Here is a 20038-nt window from a genome sequence, read left to right as displayed (position 1 = left end):
GTCTCTCTCTCGCTCGGCGTGCTAACCTGCGCCACAGACGGCTCATGATGAATGGGAATGCTGGGTAATTTCCTCGCCGGGAGCCCGGCCCCGTGTCAGCTCTCATTTCTCCGGCCCTGGCGGCGACGGGCGTGTCTGACAGCAGATTATTTGTGGAAATCCAATAAATAAATAGTGGCCCCCGACGCCACTCGCCTCCATTTGCAGTCGCTCCGACACGCCGGGACGCAGCTGGCGGGAGATTCCTGGAGATTCGCGCAGCCACGCTGCTCGGGACTTAGTAAACACCGACGGGGAAATGACGACCTGAACATCTGTAGTACTGCAGATGGGGGTGAAAGGTCAACAGGTGAGGTGGGCGAAGCAGAGAACGTGTAGGTGCTGTGATTCTGCTCATCACTGCAGGGATCTGAGCAGAGAGGACGCGAGGCGAGTGTGCCTCCTACACAACACACACACACACACACACACATCCTACATCTGAGCACGAGCTGCAGGAGGCACGGAGAAGCCAGAGAAACGCGGCGAGGCTGGATGGGTGGTGGCAATGTTTCTCACCTAAATTATTCAGAATACAAGAAAGAGGTCTGATAGCGCACATGTTTATATTCATATCATTGTGGTTAAATAACGATGTAGTAAACGTGTTATAAATGCGTAACTACCACTGTGTTCGAGGATTTTTCTTAAAACAAGCCCTCGAAAAAATTCAAACATCAAAGGCGCCATTTCACCGGGTGCTGGGTGATTACATTTCATAGGTAAGGCTGGACAATTGTTTTGAATATATTTGGCCATTATAAAATCCCGTTTTATAAGTCTTAACCTTAGCTAAGCTAGGCTAAGCTAGTGAAGCTATGCATTCCTGTGATCAAGTCAGCCTCCAAACAACGTTTTGGCTAAACGTAGGCATTAACTATTTAGACTGTTCTTAGCTGTTTAGTTAACTTTTCTCAAACTTTGAAGGTTTCTTAAAGAAATTCACCTCAGTTTACAAATCTTATCCTTAGTTAAGCTAGCAAAGCTATGCATCCCTGAGTTCAAGTCAGCCTCCAAACAAGGTTTTGGTTAAACGTAAGAACTACAATACGGGATTTTATAATATCCAAATATAATCAAAACAGTTGTTTAGCCTTACCAGGGTTTGTCGTTCGACAGTAATGTAAAGAGTTTTTTGTGATTTATTTAATTTTGTAGAATATTGTATGAAAGCACTGGGCATTTCAGGTTGTTATAAGTAGTTTGTATGTTTCACTTTGAAATTAAACATTTCGCTATTAGTCATTTGTATGCGAATTTTCATTGATATACAAGCAAGTGTCCTTTATCATATCGCAATCGCATATCGCAATATTGATCTCAATAATTGCAATATGTCTTTTTCCCCAAATCATGCAGCCCTAATCCAAACCTTGCACCTTCTCTTCCTCTTTAACCGAACTGCCATCATGTGTCTGAAACCTTCCCAGTAACCATCTCTTATAGACTCAGGAACCAGAACTTACTTTGCTGCAAGAACGTTGCAAGGCGCTCTAGATAGAGGCCCTTACAACCAGTAGTGACAGGGACAGTCCCCCCTGGAGACACTCAGGGTTAAGTGTCTTGCTCAGGGACACCATAGTAGTAAGTGTGTTACCACCACCCTACAAATGAACACTGAGGGTGATATGAATGTTCGTAATCTCAGCTCTAGTGCTCATGCCCAAACACACACACACACATACACACATTATAATATAGTGAGCAGTAGAAGAGAGGCGACCCACTGCAGGAAGCACAGATGAAGTGGGTTATATCTGCTGGTCCGGTCTGGACGTCTCAGAAAAGCACAAGCGGCCGCCTCTCGGGAGCGAGATTCATCGCGGTGACAGCTGAAGTCCACCGTGTCTCCGGCGCGAGGGCGAGAGAGTCGGAAAAGCCTTCAGATAGCAGGAGGAGAATATACCGAGGAGCGAGATGAAAGGGGAGGTGTGAAATCGGACCGGAGGGAGGGGGGGGAATGAAGAAAAGGACAAAAAGAGAGAGCCGGACGACGAGAGGCGACCCGTCCATTAGAACATCCTTCCCCCAGGCGCCCCCACAACACTACAAATTATAAACAATTTTACGCATAATTAACAAACGAAATGATATATAAAACCATAATCATGCCGGCGCAGATGCCCTGTCCGCGTTCAACTATCACAGAACGTTTCAATGCAGCATAAAATAACATTTGATCTCATTCTGCTTTAAAAAGACGTTTTTACAACAGTCCTGTGATGAATTTCGAGACCAATCAGGACATTTATTTCACATCCGAGGGTTTCAGACGCGTCCCTCCTGTCGGTCGAAACAAGGACACTGCAGTCCAAATGAATGAATCCAGACCAGTCCGCCATTTATGTCCTGGTGACTTGATGATGAAAGTGGACAATTTACACACGGCACAAATCTGGAGGCCAATTTGAGGACCTGCACACGGAGACGTCTCGATCTCGTCCCTATCGGTCCGGACAACCCGCCGAGCGGCTGGACAGGAATCCGTCATCCCACTGATCTAAATAGGTTGGTAGTAGCCTAGGGGTAACACACTCGCCTATGAAGCAGAAGACCCGGGTTCAAGTCCCACTTACTACCATTGTGTCCCTGAGCAAGACACTTAACCCTAAGTTGCTCCAGGGAGACTGTCCCTGTAACTACTGACTGTAAGTCGCTCTGGATAAGGGTGTCTGATAAATGCTGTAAATGTAAATGTACAGTATATCGGTACAGTCAGTAATGTCCCTTCGTCACTGCACACGCGCGCTCTACCTACTGATGTGAGGTACAGGGGTCATAAACAGGGGTCACTCATATTTACTGCAAATCATCATCGTTTTTTTTTCTCCATTTATTTTCATTTGTAAGTGATTCCGCTTTTGCAGGAAACTAATCCCGTTGTGGAACGAATCGTCACGTTGAACGTACGTCTGAGCCATCTGCGAGCCTGTGTGTATGAGTGTGTCCACAACTATGTACGTCTTGTTGCGCTGGATGCAGGGTGCATGCTGCTATGTAAGCGTACGTGGGTCTTTATCTACCCAGCGTGTGTGTGCGTGTGCGCGCACTACGTTAAGCCCTAGAGAGTCCGCTCCATTAAGCTTTTTTAAAAGCTGCCATTTTCTGCCTCTGTACGGGCAAAGCGTACGTTTCACAACAACTCAGCGACTTCAGAACTTCACATCTGAACTCGGTGGGACGGCCTGAAATCTCCGACCTGTGTGAGGTGAGGTCAGAAATGCACGTGTAATGCTGCAAGATGCACAAATCTCATAATCGGAAGGTTGCCGGTTCGAATCCCGACCCGCCAAGGTGCAACCAAGGTCCCCTTGATGACCCCACACGCTGCTCCCCAGGCGCCTGTCATGGTGCCCACTGCTCACCGAGGGTCATGGGTTAAACGCATTTAGTTGTGTTTCACACTGACAATCACTGTCACTTCACTTTAATCGATTAAATGGTGGCAAAATGAGTGTGTCAGACAGAAAGAGGATATAACGGTCCTGCAGGATGCATTCTGGGTATCGTCAGTCTGCCGTGATTTTCTGCAGTGTAATTGGCTGGGATGGAGGGGCGGGGCTGGGGAGAAAGTGGCCACGTTGAGCCCTTCGTCACCGGGAGAAGGCTACAGGGCGACCTGCCTTGCCCTGCCGCAAACCGCCCGCGAAGAGGCGCGTTGTCGGTGGATAACGCCCCGGGAGAGGAGGACAAGTGCCAGGATGTGGCCGTCACTGTCCCCGTCACCTTCACCAGCCGTGCCATGCTGGGCCTGGTACCCTCCACATTTACATTTACGGCATTTACCAGACGCCCTTATCCAGAGCGACTTACAGTCAGTAGTTACAGGGACAGTCCCCCCCTGGAGACACTCAGGGTTAAGTGTCCTGCTCAGGGACACCATGGTAGTAAGTGGGGTTTGAACCTGGGTCTTCTGGTTCATAGACGAGTGTGTTACCAGCTAGGCTACTAGCACCACGTGTAAATAATATTTTACAATTAGAACGTACTACTAGTGTGAACGTTGGTTATGATTTGGATTCCTCTATCAGAAGTAAATAAGCGATTATGATGGGAGAGTGAAGAACGTTAAGAACGAAACGTTCACAACACACTCGATTACCGATTATTTTTTAATTAAGAATCACGTGGAGCAACCTGACAGTAAACAGGAGAGCAGCACCTTCGCTCAAAACCCAGAAATCGGAGAGACTGCGGCGGGGACCGCAAAACCCAACGCACTCAGGCCTAAGACCCGTGTTGCCATGGTGACGGTCAGGGATAAGCCCGCTGACCAGTAAACCAACTCGTCATCGGTTTTCGGAGGGGTCACTGCTGACCATGCGGGTTAGTTATCACTTAACAACTTAACGTGAAACGCGACATCGCCACCTGACCGTTGCCTGCACCGCAATTTCATTTCATGACCTAATTTACCCAGAAATCATTGTACCGTGGCCTGGCTTTGGAGACAAGCCGCCTGTTGGGGAGCTCCTGGGTCACCTAGATGAGGGACGATGGTGACATTCTTCACGCTCCGCCCTCTTTTCCTCCTCCTCCCGGTTTCTGTTATTTAAATAAGTTTAATTCATGAAGGTTCCTGGAAATGGACCTGGGATGAGAACCTCAACCTTGAGACTAATGATCAGAAATCTCTCTAAATTGTACTTACGTTGTATTTTGGCCTTTTGAGTGACACCAGCCAGCCATGAACAATTTGATAAAGAGCCTGAGGAGACACGTGTACGGACACAAATCTCCTTCCAAACAAGAAAATATCTGGAAACAATCATCAGGAATCGTTGCTAACAGAGGTCAAGGGCGCCAGTCCCAAAATCCTGAGCACACAGCCTGTAATCCGTCTCTCTGAGAGGTGGGTAAACAGCCTGCTTCACTCGGGACTTCAGATGGTCACACATGGTCCTTATCTCACCCTCAACATCTGGTCCTGGAGTCGCAGGCCCGCTCGGGAGCCCTCTCGCATTACAAAGCTGCCAGGGGCGCGCGCACAAAGACGAGATAAAAGACGAGTTCTCCCCGCCGTCCCAGGCACAGCCTCACGTTTCACTCCAGCTCTGACCAAGACGAGTACGTGCAAATCGTGCGAAAGATCCCAAAATAAACCACAAGACCCGCACAACACACACAACCCGAGATCAAACACACAAACAAATTTAAAAAAGGGGCGGCGGTGGCCCAGCAGCTAAGGAAGTGGCCCCATAATCAGAAGGTTTTGCCACCGAGCAAAGCACCGTCCCCACACACTGCTCCCCGGGCGCCTGTCATGGCCGCCCACTGCTCACTCAGGGTGATGGTTAAATGCAGAGGACAAATTTCACCGTGTGCACCTTGTGCTGTGCTGCTGTGTGTCACAATGACAATCAGTTCACTTCACTATCAGGGGTCTGTCCAGGATTTTTTAACAGACGCATACGCACGACATCACGAGACAGGGGTTTAATACATGGTACACAGGACAGGGGAAACATCACCAGACAATGACCCGACGTCCCCACACACTGCTCCCCGGGCGCCTGTCATGGCTGCCCACTGCTCACCAAGGGTGATGGTTAAATGCAGAGGACACGTTTCACTGTGTGCACCGTGTGCTGTGTGAAGTGACAATCCCTTCACTTCATCTAATAAAACGTCTCATTTCCCTCGGCAGAACCGGCTAGACGTTATGTTTGTCCAAGAAGAGCTCAGGTGAGGAGCATTTCTGTAAAGGTTCTCGTTTTGTGGACGGCTTTCCAGCAGTAGAACTGTCAGCCGAGTCCCCAAGCGCGTACGCGTCCGTGCGAGACAACCACGGCGCTGAGACACTGATGTCTAAATAATTGATCTATCGTAGGGCTGCATGTGTAGCTCTGCTGCTGTACTGTGTGTGTGAGTGTGTGTGTTGAGACCCCACTGTGTGTGTGTACCCCGCAGTGCACGTCTCCAACGAACAGTCTCCGTCTCAACAACAAGTCTTACAGGGAGGCAAAGACGGAGATTCGTGTTCACGGGAGCAAAAGGCGGAGAGTTCCTGCCTGATAAAGATGATCTACACGTCATCGTATGGTTGGAAGACGAGGAGGGGCTTGGGGGGGATGGGCTGAATGTAGGGGTTTTCTAAAATAGTGCCGTAAAACACGTTGGGGTTTTTTTCACAATAAAATACCGTAAATGCCTTTTTTGTGTTAAAAAGCCCAATCATCTCAAGACCCAGACAACTCTAAAAACCGTCCGGGCGCCCCTCAAAGAGAGGGGTATTCGGCTGGGGAGCGAGTAACATTACCAGATGATTGAACGGAATATTATTTATTCTGGCAAATGAAATGAATAAAGAACATCAACAAGAAAACGTCATTATTAATCAGAACGCTAGACAGACGTCCTAAGTCACGTTTGAAAAAGCCACCTCTTCTCTTTGGCTTTTGACACATTGTTAGATGTTGACTTTAAAAATCTTTTATGTGATATTTGTTTTATTTAGTGTTTTTTTTCATCTTGTTTTATTTTATTTGACATGTTTTTCTCTCTCTTTCAGTTGTCTATACAGCACATTGGTTCCTAGGACTGAATGTGAAAGTGCTTCATAAATAAAGTTGTTTGGCTGCATCTGATTTTAATAACGGCTGTGATTAAATGCATAAGCTGATGAAAACCTCTCCACGTGCCAAATAAACCAAAAGGGCGACCTGTAAACGGCGACTGTCAGAACCGCTGGACCAGGCTCGGCCAGAATGGGACCGTAATGCAGTGCGGCGTGCCTATCTCGGCCCGCCACGCACTCCTCTCCTCGAGCTTTACAAGCTCCTGCGATGCGCGGCCCGGAGACCCTCCAATTTCAACAAGTTCATGGATGATGCGCTTCCCCACATCCACGAAAAGGAACCACGAGGCAGAGAAAATGCATGCATGGACACGAGCATGAGGTGTGTGTGTGTGTGTGTGTGTGTGTGTGACAGTGTGGGTTAAAAAAAAAACACTTAATTAAAAGCATTGATGTTAAAATGAAGACGTTAGAGCAGAGCCCTGGGCTGCTTGGTGGCGTCTCCAGCGGTATGTAGGAGAGATGTCCGACACACACACACACACACACACACACACACACACACACACACACACACACACAGCATGTTACTCACTCGTCATGCTTGTTGCCTACCGGCTGCTCGTTTACGCTTTAATTATTGGGATTATTCCCCCCCCGGCCGTGTCGGGGTTGCTGGTGATCGCTGGTGCGGGGTGTTCACCTTCAGAACGGCCTTCTGTCTATTGGACATGGAGACATCTGTAGGGTCCCTTCCTGACATGTTCTCATCAGTTCCTATGCGCACATGTTCTGGACCTTAAAATACATCCCACTCATTAAGTAGGTACTATTATGCTGCTGGGGGTCAATTTGACCCAAAATCATGGCTCCCTCACTTGTTTTTTACTTTTACTCACTGAAGGTTTTGTTTTTTTTGCGTATATATTAAAAAAAAAATCATATTTCACGTAAAGACCTTGTACAAAGATGATTTTGTCGGTCACTTTGACCCATCTTCAAAGAGAGCTGTACAGATGTCTCTGTAAAAGCGTCTCCTGATGTCTGCTAACGTTATGACCTGTTCTGTGGGTGGGAAAAGACCATTTTAACTCCCTGGCAGGAGCAAAGTCAGACCGAGCGAGTTTTACCTCCAGAAACAGAAAAACGTTTTAAGTTGATCCGCGTCCAGTTCGGAAAAATGCACTCTCTATTCCTGGCATTTACCAGACGCCCTTATCCAGAGCACCTTACAGTCAGTAGTGACAGGGACAGCCCCGCCCTGGAGACACTCAGGGTTAAGTGTCTTGCTCGGGGACACGATGGTAGTAAGTGGGGTTTGAACCTGGGACTTTGTGCTCTTCTGGTTCAGAAGCGAGTGTCTTACCCGCTAGGCCACTACCACCCTGCATATTAATACATCAATATTATAATGGCTGATGAGGGAATATAACATATAGTATAATGAAATAATCACAGCACGTTACAGGGACCGTGCCCGTAGAACCCGACCGGAACCACCGCGCCCCGACGGGCCACTGGGCACCACTGAAGACTCTAAAGAGCTGCTAACGTGCACACACACATTCACTTTAACCTCTTCCTCCCAGCGCCACCTGCTCTCCGCTGCTCGACCAATGGGAGGCCACCGATCCAACAGGGAGCCAATAAGGAGGCGTCTCTACACGGGAGGCAGATGGCGAGATGCTTCCTTCGCCAGCCAGCCAGCCAGCCATTTCGGCGTGCCAGCATTACCGCCACTCAGCCACAACAGTGTTTACCCACAGCAGACCGCCTCAGTAGCCTCCGTAGCGCCAGTGCCGCTTCCCCCCTAAACGCGGACACGGCGGCGGATCAGGCGGGCAGATGACCGGGAAACGGCGGGAGCGGCGCGGACATGTCATTAGCGCCACTAACGCGGCCACTAACGCGGCCTCTAACGCGGCCTCTAACGCGGCCACTAACGCGGCCACAGGTACTATTAGGGTAAGGAGGTCTTCAATTTCGCCCGCTCTGGCCTCCAGCCGGCTGCCGCGAGAGGAGGAGCGTGGAGGCGGCAGAGAGGCCCGAGTCGCCAGACACCTGCCCAAAATGGTCATGCGTCCGTCGCTGGCCTCACAATACCATTCGATTACGATTATCAATGCATCCCATTAAAGTTTCTACATTTTCTGCTTCACATCAGGGAGTCGAGGCCTCGTCCACATGGACGTCTGAACCTGTCACGGCGGCGAGCTGACGGGGAGAACGAAGCGCAGGGGCGGGACATACTGGGGACAAGGATTTATTAATAAACACAAATAAACAAGGCGCGATGGCCTAAATCAGTGAAACAAAAAAACGGGGAACAACATAAACGAGCCCGTTGCCAGAACTCAAAAGGTTGCCAGGTACAAAATCACACACAAGTTCACGCAACTGAGTCCACTTGAATGTCGTCGCTCCAGAGGGGCGGAGTCCAAGGCTTTTTAAAAGCAGTCCAGACTGACTCCAGCTGGCAACCTCCCCTGGAGCAAATCCTGACAGAACCCGGCGTTTTTCTGGCACTGTGCGTTTGGACGGCGTCAAATAAACGCTGCATGCAAAATCCAGAAAAAACGGCGTCAAGCAAACGCCAATCGAACGCAGATGCAACACGAAGCATCACGGATTCTGTTTTGCACTGCATCGATGCAGAATCATCCATGCTATACGATTTATCTATATGATTCATTTCAACACCCCTAATATTAGCGGCGTGTAGTAGGATAAAGAGTTTCCATGTCCGTTTATAAAGGATTTTGTGACACTGGCATGTTCAGGAGGAGGCTAGATCTGCTGATGCTGGAGGCCGTTCACCAGCAGCAGAATCGGTAAATTCATCTGTCAGGGTTCTCCAACGTGAACCAATCGCCCATGAGAACATTTTTAAGGAACAGCTGTGTCTAGGATGTGTATAGAATAAATATTCGAGTTTTTGGAAATGTTATTCTTCTAGACTCAGTTTTACCTTTCAGCATAAGACGATGTCTACGATGTCAACCTGGTCCCACTCGAATCTACGATTCTCTAAACCGCAGCCAAATTATATCTTTAGGAGCATTTTAATCAGGAAAGGCCGAACTTTGCCTGTAGTAAGCAGATGGAAGGAGTTTTCTGACTGCTCTGAAAAAGATCTTTTATATTTGAGATTCGAAATCGATGTGTGGCGAATGTGACGCCGTCGTGACGCATCTTTCATGCAGGTGTCATGATCCGGACCGGCAGGGGTTACTCCGGATCCGGGGTCCGGACCGGAGTTTCATGTTCGTCTTATGTAATGTTCCCTGATCGTGTTTACCTGGTATATATTTATATAATTGTATAAAACTATCCTGTTCGTGTCTGTTCGCTGTCGGGTCATTGTGCGTGTAATGTTCCCTTGTCTCGTGTAGTTCGTATTAAACCCCTGTCCTGTGATCGTGCGAATGCGTCCTCCTTCACCGCCATGTCCAGCCCACCCGTGACAGAATGACCCGACCACGTGGACGCAGCCGATCTAGAGATCCAGGGAGCCGTGGTCGGTCGGGAGGACGTCTGCCACACAGATCCACGATCCATGTATGGACGTCCTCCGCTGCCGCCGTCTCGTCCGGATTCCAGCGACGCACCTCCGGTAATCGGCAGTTCCCCGCCATGATCCATGTCATGTTTTTAATCAGTTCCCCAAGCGTGACAGACTCTCGGCGGCCTACGAAAGCTACCGTGGGGTCGAGGAGACCGGTCGCACAGTTCAGGTGCTCCTGGCGTTAACCGAGACGAGGAAGGCGGCGAACTTCCCAGCGGGGCGTGCCGGAGACTGACCGGAGTGACGGTGCCTGCGGACGGCGGACAGGACGCCGGTCCCCCACGGACGAGCCGTGCTTTGGCCCGGGCCTGACGCCGCCGGTGCAGGACAGCCGCCACTTGTCCTTATGGACGTCTCCTCCCTTTCATGGACCGTTTTGTGGGCACTCCCAGGTGGTAGTGCCTTTGAGGGGGGAGTACTGTCATGATCCAGACCGGCAGGGGTGACTCCGGATCCGGAGTCCGGACCGGAGTTTCATGTTCGTACTGTGTAATGTTCCCTGATCATGTTTACCTGCTGTCTATTTATATAATTGTATAAAACTATCCTGTTCGTGTCTGTTCGCCGTCGGGTAATTGTGAAGTGTAGATGTTCCCCTGTCTCGTGTATTTTATATTAAACCCCTGTCCTGTGATCGTGCGAATGCGTCCTCCTTCACCGCCATGTCCAGCCCACCCGTGACAGCAGGGGAAAAGACATTCAGTTTACTCGTCGTTCTCACACTCACTGCATGTTCTATTAAAACACGAAACGTTCCACGCCGACGGAACATGTTCGTTGTAGGAGCGTTTGCGGTAGAACCCGAGCACGGCTCCAGCGCTCCACCTCCTCGCTCTCTCGGCCCGGGACCCAGGCGCCTCGTGCGCCCACACCCCACAGAAGCCGTGCAGAAGCAGTGCGGGGCCGCCATGCTCGTTGCCTGACCTATTTAGGCGAGTGACGCTGCCTGGCGTAGCGGGGAGTTGGCAGGGCGCCGCCGCGGAGCCCACGGCTTCGGTTCCCACTCGCCGGAGCGCGGTGCAGACCGCTAATCTGCCGTTCTAATCCCTCCGACGAGGAACAAATCTTCTCCTAAACTGTTCCATTAAAGCACAAAGAGTTCCGAAAAATAGACGTCGAATGTTGCTTAAAAACACACAATACACACACACACACACGCACAAACAATGTCTACACACCTTCTGCTCAAAACCGATCCCATGGACCCAGGTGGCGTCTAATGAGCATGTATGAAAACTGTCCTCCTCCAGAGGCAGGAATAGCAGCAGCTGTACACACACACACACACACACACACACACACTCGCCATTCTGGATGGGTTCCGGCTGCACACGCACACGTGCGGACGAGGCATGAGCCGCAGTCGCGCTGCGCCGCCGTACCTGCTGTAAATCAGCGCTGACCGGCCCGCCGTTCCCGCTTCCGTTCCGGAATACGACGTTCCGGTCCTGGATTTAGGCGACGGAGTCAGATGTGCTTAATTGAATTACGATCAATTATTTTAATGGATTGCAAATGGATTTCGAAATCAATGGGGCTGAACTGCAACGGCGCCGCGCCGTATTCCTGCGCTGCTAATCACATATATATTACGTATAATAAAACAACGACAACAACGCTGCATTGAAATGAATATGCAAAAACGAGCAGCGTGATGCTCGTGCAGATGTTGTTTGTAAGACTGATCAGCAGGATTATTAAAATACACGTGCAATAAAAGAGGAGACAGTTGTGCATCGTCCTCGGAGGGATTCCGAACAAACAGATTAATGTGGGAAGAACAAACACATTTTTCAGCGTGACTGGGAGCTCACAAATCGTTACTGCGGCAATATTAATGACGGAGGTTCCAATGCTTCCGTATTATTATGAATATTTTTTTGATCCGCGGCTCGCTTGCCGATCATCTCGGCCCCTTCGAAGCCCCTCACCAACCTAGAAACCGCGTTCTGGAAACTGAAGAAGCAAGATAACCGCCTCGTGTGTGTGTGTGTGTGTGTGTGTGTGTGTATATGCATCCTGACAATAAACCGGAGTTAATTGGCGGTGTGAATCAGTTTGTTTGTGCCATCCAGCGCTTTGTTCCTCCTCTTCTTATGCCCTCATAAGCACACGCACACACTCAGTGGAACAGAAAAAAAAAAAGGTCACATCTCTGCCCGTGGTGACACACACACACACACACGCGTACACACACACACACACACGTACACACACACGCACACCTCTGGAAGCTGTGAGTTCAAGCGAGGGACGCGGTTCAGCATTTCAGGACAGGTTAGGAGGGACACCATGCGCCGGTCTGCGAGGAGACGGACCCGGGGCCCTCCTCCAAACGGGGGACCCGAAGGTGACAAAAGGACGGCAAGGGGAGCCAAGGAGGCGGGAAGACTGGCAGCAGGAGGCCAAAGGCAGACGACAAAAACAGCAGGTGAGAAGGAATGCGGAGTCACGTTGCTATGGCAACAGGCAGGCAAAAACAGCGCGGCGGCCACGCCCCCGCGGTGCAGGCATTCTCCAATCGCAGCTTTGCACCTGACCAGAGAGAGAAGCCTGCTTAATGCTGGCGTAATTATCCGAATAACGGCGTGACCCCGCCACCGTCGCCGCGGTGCCGGGCCGGGCCGCGAATGTAACTTGGCCTTCAATTAGCCACCGCGCAGACGCCAATCGTCCCAATTATCAGGCCGCGGAATGACATTAAATGATACAACGTCTCCGAGGAGCCTTTCAAACGATGTCAGTCCCGTTCATTAGGATCGCAGTACGGTTGAAATCAATTACGCCGCCATTTAAACGATCACAAGCGTACACGGGCGGAATAAGCCGGGGTCCGTCAATGTGGATCAAACGGACCAGCGCGCCCGTACAGTCGCCTCTAACATCTCGCGCGTGGTCAATAAAAACAATCTCCCGGTAATCAGGTGAAGGACCGGCGGCCTCCGAGTTCTTCCCCGCGAGGGATGGACGGAGATGGACGATGCCCCGCGAGCTGATGGCATTATCTCGGACGAGCAGAGGACAAAGCGGCTCCCTCTTTCGGCTGGACTGAAGCGTCCCTGCGGCGTGAGAGTCGTGGCCAGAGGGACCCGCCTGATCCCCACACCTGTCACCCACGGGGTCTTCCTTTTCACGCCTCTAATTGGCGCCTTTCAGCTGAGGTGCCGAGGAAGAAATGACCCAGAGTTCTTCCACGGTTCCTTAAACAGGCTCCACCGCAAAAATACCCGCTGGACGTCACAAAAAAGTAAAGTGAAGTGATCGTCACGTGTGGTACACAGCAGCGCAGCACACTGTGCACACAGTGAAATTTGTCCTCTGTATTTAACCCATCACCCTGAGTGAGCAGTGGGCGGCCATGACAGGCGCCCGGGGAGCAGTGTGTGGGGACGGTGCTTTGCTCAGTGGCACCTTGGCGGATCGGGATTCGAACCGGCAACCTTCTGATTACGGGGCCGCTTCCTTAACCGCTAGGCCACCACTGCCCCACCACTGCCAACACCGGCGCCATCGGTGCCTTAAATCATCACAGCCCGGGCCGCACGGGACGACTCCAGACAGACGAATGCAAATATTAGAGCTGAAGCACATTTTGATAGGAGGCCATTGATCGGAGGGAGAATCTGACTCTGGGAGGGAAGTGACGGGGACAAACAGCAGAATTGATCCAGGGTCTCGGGGACGGCGCGAGTCTCAACACGTCGATAGCATGTGGTTCGGGACTCGCACCACGTAACCAGATTACTCCTCCATCGGAGAGAGCGGACACTTCGTCTCACCCCGGGGTAAATGCCGCCTGTCAGTCACCATGACAAGAATTCAGCTCAGATCCACACTTGAATTTATGAAATTGTGAAAAATGGGCATATTGGAGACAGGACGTCACCTCAAAACTAATATTAATATTAAACACAGAGAGATGCAGATGGCCATTGATAGCAGCTCTAAGGCGTTGGCATCATTGGTGAGAACCAGTTAATGTCTTGTTAATGTCCTTCACTGAGAAGGAAAACCTCTGTGCACATTTCTACAGATGTCAATAAGATGCATCAATTCAATATTTTAAGCTTTTATATTACATTAATGATTATTGGAGAATCAAGACACTGGGGAAGTTATTCGTGCTCGGTCCCAGCGGGTCCGTTTAATTTTTCAGGACATTGATGATTAATAAACTGAGGGGTGAACTCTGGATGTGGAGGCCTGCCGTCATGGAACGTCAATGAAATTCAGCCATTTGTCGAAACGGCACCAGTAATGAATACTAATGATGCACTGTGGGCAGGGACCGAGGCAAACGAACCTCAAATCGAATCGGTTACCAGTGGGAAGACATGGAGCGTCCCCCGAGACGAGACGAGGACGCCGGTGTAAGGCTGTCATTTCTTCCCTGTGTCAAATGTGATACATATCTTATTGTTGCGGGGCAGTAAAGCCACAAATCCATTCACCTTTATACACCCCCGAACGCTGGCTGAGAAAACAATACTGTTGAAGAGAACATTTCTGTACACCTGGCTGTGAAAGCCTTCTATGAACATATTTCCCGAATTCTCATTCATGGCTTCCAAAGGGAGCTGGATTAGCCACAGGCCACATTTCAAGGCATTACTACTACAGTTGTTTTTGGCAGCATGCTTTAATTATAGTTTTTATTCGTCTTAATCACGTCCAGACTCATTTTAGTCAAGTTTCAGTCGACTAAAAGTCTGAGCATTTTAGTCCTATTTTAGTCGGAATTGTCCATGGATATTTTAGTCAGGTTTTCATTGATGCAATTCTATTTAACCCAGTCAGTATTGTACCAGTACCTGGTACTCAGACCTCATTTTCATAATTTAAACAAGGTTGTCTGTCATGGCCGGACTCGTCGTTCTTATCCTGTCGGTGTAAAAATTCCGCCCCTCGCGTCGCTTCTCGTGTCCCTGTCGGGTCTTGGATCTGTAAGTCCTGTTCTGAGGTGCGTCCCGGTTTTATGTAACGGACCCCCCGTTTGTGAAGCCTTGCGAACGTGTCCTGCCCTGCACCATGCCGCCGTGACATTGTCTTCAAGAATACTCGACATCCATTCCAGACACGGAAGACACTCTGATTTGTTCCGTGTTTTTCGCCACACGCTCCGTCTCCTTTTCCACTTCATTGTACACAAGTATCCTTAATAAACATTTACATTTACATTTATGGCATTTACCAGACGCCCTTATCCAGAGCGACTTACAATCAGTAGTTACAGGGACAGTCCCCCCCTGGAGCAACTCAGGGTTAAGTGTCTTGCTCAGGGACACAATGGTAGTAAGTGGGATTTGAACCTGTGACTCTGTAGTCTTCTGCTTCATAGGCAAGTGTGTTACCCACTAGGCTACTACCATCCCATAAATCGCAATAATAGAGAGAACACATCTGTGCGACCGGATGGGAGACACAGGAAACAGAAATACTACATAATAATCATAATGGGATTAATCTAACGGATCTTTTGAAACTTGTTTAATGGTGTCGGGGAAAGCAGCCGGCGTGGTTACAATGGGAAAAAGCTCAATGACACGCCTGACGCGCCACGGCTTGCCGCGTCCATTTCCAATGTTTGTCCGTACGTTACAGCACCGACGGAGGGAGGGACACGGTGTTTAAATCCACACTAACAACGGTGGCGAGGACTCTCCTTTTCATTTTCTCCTTTATTCAACATGGCTCCATCATGACTCGGACACGTTATACATTACGGCACATATAGAGCCCACCCTCAAATAAAGGTGACAGCAGGTGACAGCGTGGTAAAGCCCAGGCAAAGTCCCCGGTTCGAACCCCACTTACTACCATCGTGTCCCTGAGCAGAACACTGGACCCTGAGTGTCTCCACAGGGGGGACTGTCAGGAAATGAAAATTCTTAACACCTCACTACATTTGAATATTTATAAATCAGACAAGTAAAAGGCATTAAACACACTTTAGTGTATCGCAAACTGACAAAATTTCACATTTTAATGCATTAAGTATGAGGTTCTATAGGTATTAGCATCCTTGACTCTAATGTCTACAATACAAACCAGTAACTTAATATTATTACAATCTTAAAAAAGGCTCATAAAAATAACTGGTTAGCATGTCATGAGCCCCATGACGCAGAATAAATTATTTGGTAAATGTACATACTCTGACAGAGCGTTCTGACTGTGATCATTTACATATGATCGTGGGACACTGAATATTCCTGCTCAGAATTCCCCCTCTCCACGCTGGAGTGGACACTTGAAAATGTCCGTCCCAGCTGATTTTAATGAGCGGAATGGGCCTGAATGGCAGGTGCGCTTACGGGCCAGCGCCAAATCCTAAATTATAAATGGACCGTAAAGCTTTATGGTGGCCAACTGAACAAATGGAGAGATTTATGCTCAAAAATGAGCGAAGCAGATTACAATTTCGACATGCGAAGCACATAAAGTTGTAATTCTCCACTTACCAGTCGCCACCGCAGCAGGAACTCTGAACAAAAAGCTCCTGGCGCCGCGCCGCTCGGTACTCTGGAGCGCGTGAAGCGGTAACCACGGAGACGCGGCTCCCCGCATCATCCGCAGACGCGGCCGAGGGCCCCGGCACCTTTCATGCGGCGGAGACGGGCCCTCGGAGCGCTAATTAGCGGCACGCGCCGGGCCCGCTCTCCGTTTTGCCGAATCTGCGTTGTGTCTCATCAGGAGCGTCTGGCAGGTCTGATCCCCTCTCATCGCCTTCCGGAGGCTTCCGCCCCTGCTTTTCATCCTCATCACTGCCGCCACCGGGCCAGCAATTAAGGTTAAGTGAAGTGATTGTCGCATGTGATACACAGCAGCACAGCACACAGTGAAATGTGTCCTCTGCATTTAACCCATCACCCTGAGTGAGCAGTGGGCACCATGACAGGCGCCCGGGGAGCAGTGTGTGGGGACGGTGCTTTGCTCAGTGGCACCTTGGCGGATCGGGATTCGTAACCGGCAACCTTCTGATTACGGGGCCGCTTCCTTAACCGCTAGGCCACCACTGCCCCAATTTGAGGGCCGAAACGCGTGACCCCCCCCCCCCCCCCCCCGCTTCACGCCAGTACGCCGGATCAGGTTCACCAGATCGAGCCCCCCCCCCCCCCCTCTCTGTTCTCAATCTCAGGAAGTGCTCGTGAAGAGGACGAGTAGAGGAGCGCGATGCCGGGGTTCGTGCCGGTAAAGGTCAGCGTGCGACTCGTCTACGCGGAGCGTAACCATGGAAATGGGCACGATCCGTACTCTGGGCCGAACGCGGTCATCTATCAATAACGTCCAGACGCGCGGAGAAACCGCGAAACGAAGCGGCCGGCCACTTCCTGACCGCAGTCCGGGCCCGAGGATTTACTGGGAAAACGGGAAATAAAAACTTCACGGCTGCTTAGCAACCGCGGGAAAAAAGGCCTCGGTGTCCAAAACTGTCCTTCACGAGGCCGCGTATAAATAGCAAGCTGAGCATGAAAAATCGCGAGGATGTCGGCAATAGCGCTTTCGTTCATTTCCAGCAGCGAAGGCGGGCGGGCGGGCGGAGAGGCCGGATCAATCGGCGCGGCCGCCGCGCTCCGAGAGCGTTCTCGGCCCCGACGCGCGCAACGCGGATACGAATCCATATTTCATTAGAATGAAATATATATGAAGTGCCTCGCCGACAGCGGCGGCCTGATTAGCAGCAGGCAGGCGGCCCGGGGCGAGGAGCATCCGTCCACCTCCTCCACCAGCATCTTCGCACCGCGGAGATTCACGCAATAAGTACGTCCAACCATGAACCGATGTCTTATTAATAAGAAAATACATTTACATTTACGGCATTTGGCAGACGCCCTGATCCAGAGCGACTTACAACGTGCTTCCATGTTACCATGGATGAAGTGATCAGTTCTGGTTCACTAGGACCCCCAACTATGAATACAACCTTTTTATTCACTCTGTTCTAGTTTCTATACAGAAGTCAGACAAGAAGAAGGTTACAAGTTCGTCTAAATCTTCTCTAAAGAGGAAGGTCTTGAGCTGCCGTGTGAAGGTGCTCAGTGACTGAGCTGGAAGTTCATTCCACCACCGAGGGGCCAAGATGGAGAAGAGTCTAGATGAGCGTCTTCCTTTTACCTTCAGAGATGGAGGGACCAGGCGAGCAGTACTGGAGGCTCGGAGTATACGAGGTGCAGTGCGAGGTGTAATATGGGATGTGAGGTAGGATGGTGCTACTCCATGTTTGGCTTTGTAGGCCAGCATCAGTATTTTGAACCTGATGCGTGCAGCTACTGGGAGCCAGTGGAGGGAACGTAGCAGAGGGGCGGTGTGGAGAACTTGGGAAAATCAACCTAAAACATGGCCAAACATCCATAAATTCCTTTAATAATCCACATAAACACCCCATAACCGTCTGAAAATGTCTATATATGAAGTTTAAACGTTATGAACGTTTAAACTTCAGATATGAATAAAAGATTGAAGTTGAAACCAGTTTTACTGTAATAATGACTCTCTGAGACACCGTAACACGACTAGTTATTCCAGAATGGCTTCCTGGTTTAGAAACCTTCCACGTCCGTTGCCTAGTCGACCAGGGGCAGTGGCGTGTACGGAAGTTTCGCTCGCAGCCTGTCACGGCCGCCCACTGCTCGCCGAGGGTGCCGGTTAAATGCAGAGGGCACGTTTCGCCGCGCGTTGCGTTTCGGTGAAAGTGAACTCGCTTAATGAGTTGCCGAAGTCGTTGGTGACGACATCGCTCGCCCGCACCGCGCTGGTCTAATGGCTAAGAAGTGGCCGCCGCCTCCCTTCCTCACAGCAAAGGTTGGCATAATTACCCAAAATTAGCGGCCGCCTTTATCCTCTCCGCGCCGGATTTTAAATTGAATTGTCTTTGATTAAGATGAATGATCTTCTCTGATGTGTGTGTGTGTGTGTGTGTGTGTGTGTGTGTGTGTGTGTGTGTGTGTGTGTGTGTGTGTGATGGGGAGGTGGATAAGGGAGCCGCTGGATGAGATCGGTGCTAATAACATGGGTTCTGGTTCTAGGGCAGAGATAAAAAGGCCGCCTGTCATTAATGACATTGTGTGTGTGTGTGTGTTTGTGTGTGTGTGTGTGTGTGTGTGTGTGTGTGTGCATGCGTGCGTGTGTGTGTCTACCTCCCACAAACAGGTGAGTATATACATGATTCCACATTAACCTGCAATCTCTTACCGTGCATTTTTATCTTCCTCACACACACACACACACACACACACACACACACACACACTCTTCCCAGGACAGAGAGTAATGACAGTCTCTCGTAGGGAAAAATGAGAAATGCTCCAGGGACATTTTACTGTGTTATGCAGTCAGCCAGAACTAAAACATCATTAAAAGCTTTTCATTCTGCGGCAGAGGAACAGAGTCGGCGGCTCCGGCCGCCGAGGGACGGACGGACGGACGGAGACGAGTGGACGGCTCTCAAGTTCATTTGCACGTGATAAATACAGAACGAGCTGCAAAAAAAAAAAAAAAGAAAGAAAAACAAGATGCTTCTGTTATGGATGTGACGGAACGTTCCTGGGAGGCTTCGAAGTTCCCGGGAAGTTGAAGGCCTGTTTTGAAAGTCTAATGCTGAGAGAGAGTGGACATGTCCATCCCGAGGGACGCCGAGCTTGCGTTTAGAGACCTGAGATGTTCATTTGTTCGTTCGTTCATAATGTCCTAATGGAGAAAAGTCGGGCATAATAACAATAAAGTGAAGTGATTGTCACTTGTGATTCACAGCAGCACAGCACACGGTGCACACAGTGAAATTTGTCCTCTGTATTTAACCATCACCCTGAGTGAGCAGTGGGCAGCCATGACCGGCGCCCGGGGAGCAGTGTGTGGGGACGGTGCTTTGCTCAGTGGCACCTCAGTGGCACCTTGGCAGATCGGGATTCGAACCGGCA

At 50.1% G+C, this 20038-nt stretch overlaps 1 protein-coding gene across 5 annotated transcripts in view; it reads right to left on the bottom strand.

Annotated features, from left to right (window-relative positions):
* The window catches only part of slc12a5a (solute carrier family 12 member 5a), a 97869-nt gene that overhangs the window by 49014 nt on the left and 28817 nt on the right, over positions 1-20038 (bottom strand). Inside the window, exon 1 of one of the 5 annotated variants that reach the window (XM_028998922.1) lies at positions 11300-11385. The exons of the other annotated variants lie outside the window; for them this stretch is intronic. The gene's annotated coding sequence lies outside the window, so the exon portion shown is untranslated. Of the gene's footprint in view, positions 1-11299; positions 11386-20038 lie in introns of those variants that run through there. 5 annotated transcript variants of the gene reach the window in all.

Source organism: Denticeps clupeoides, chromosome 12 (genome assembly GCF_900700375.1).
Source record: "Denticeps clupeoides chromosome 12, fDenClu1.1, whole genome shotgun sequence".
Classification (NCBI taxonomy): Eukaryota; Metazoa; Chordata; class Actinopteri; order Clupeiformes; family Denticipitidae; genus Denticeps; species Denticeps clupeoides.
Note: the sequence above shows the minus strand (reverse complement) of the source record. Positions and strands in the feature narration are given on the sequence as shown.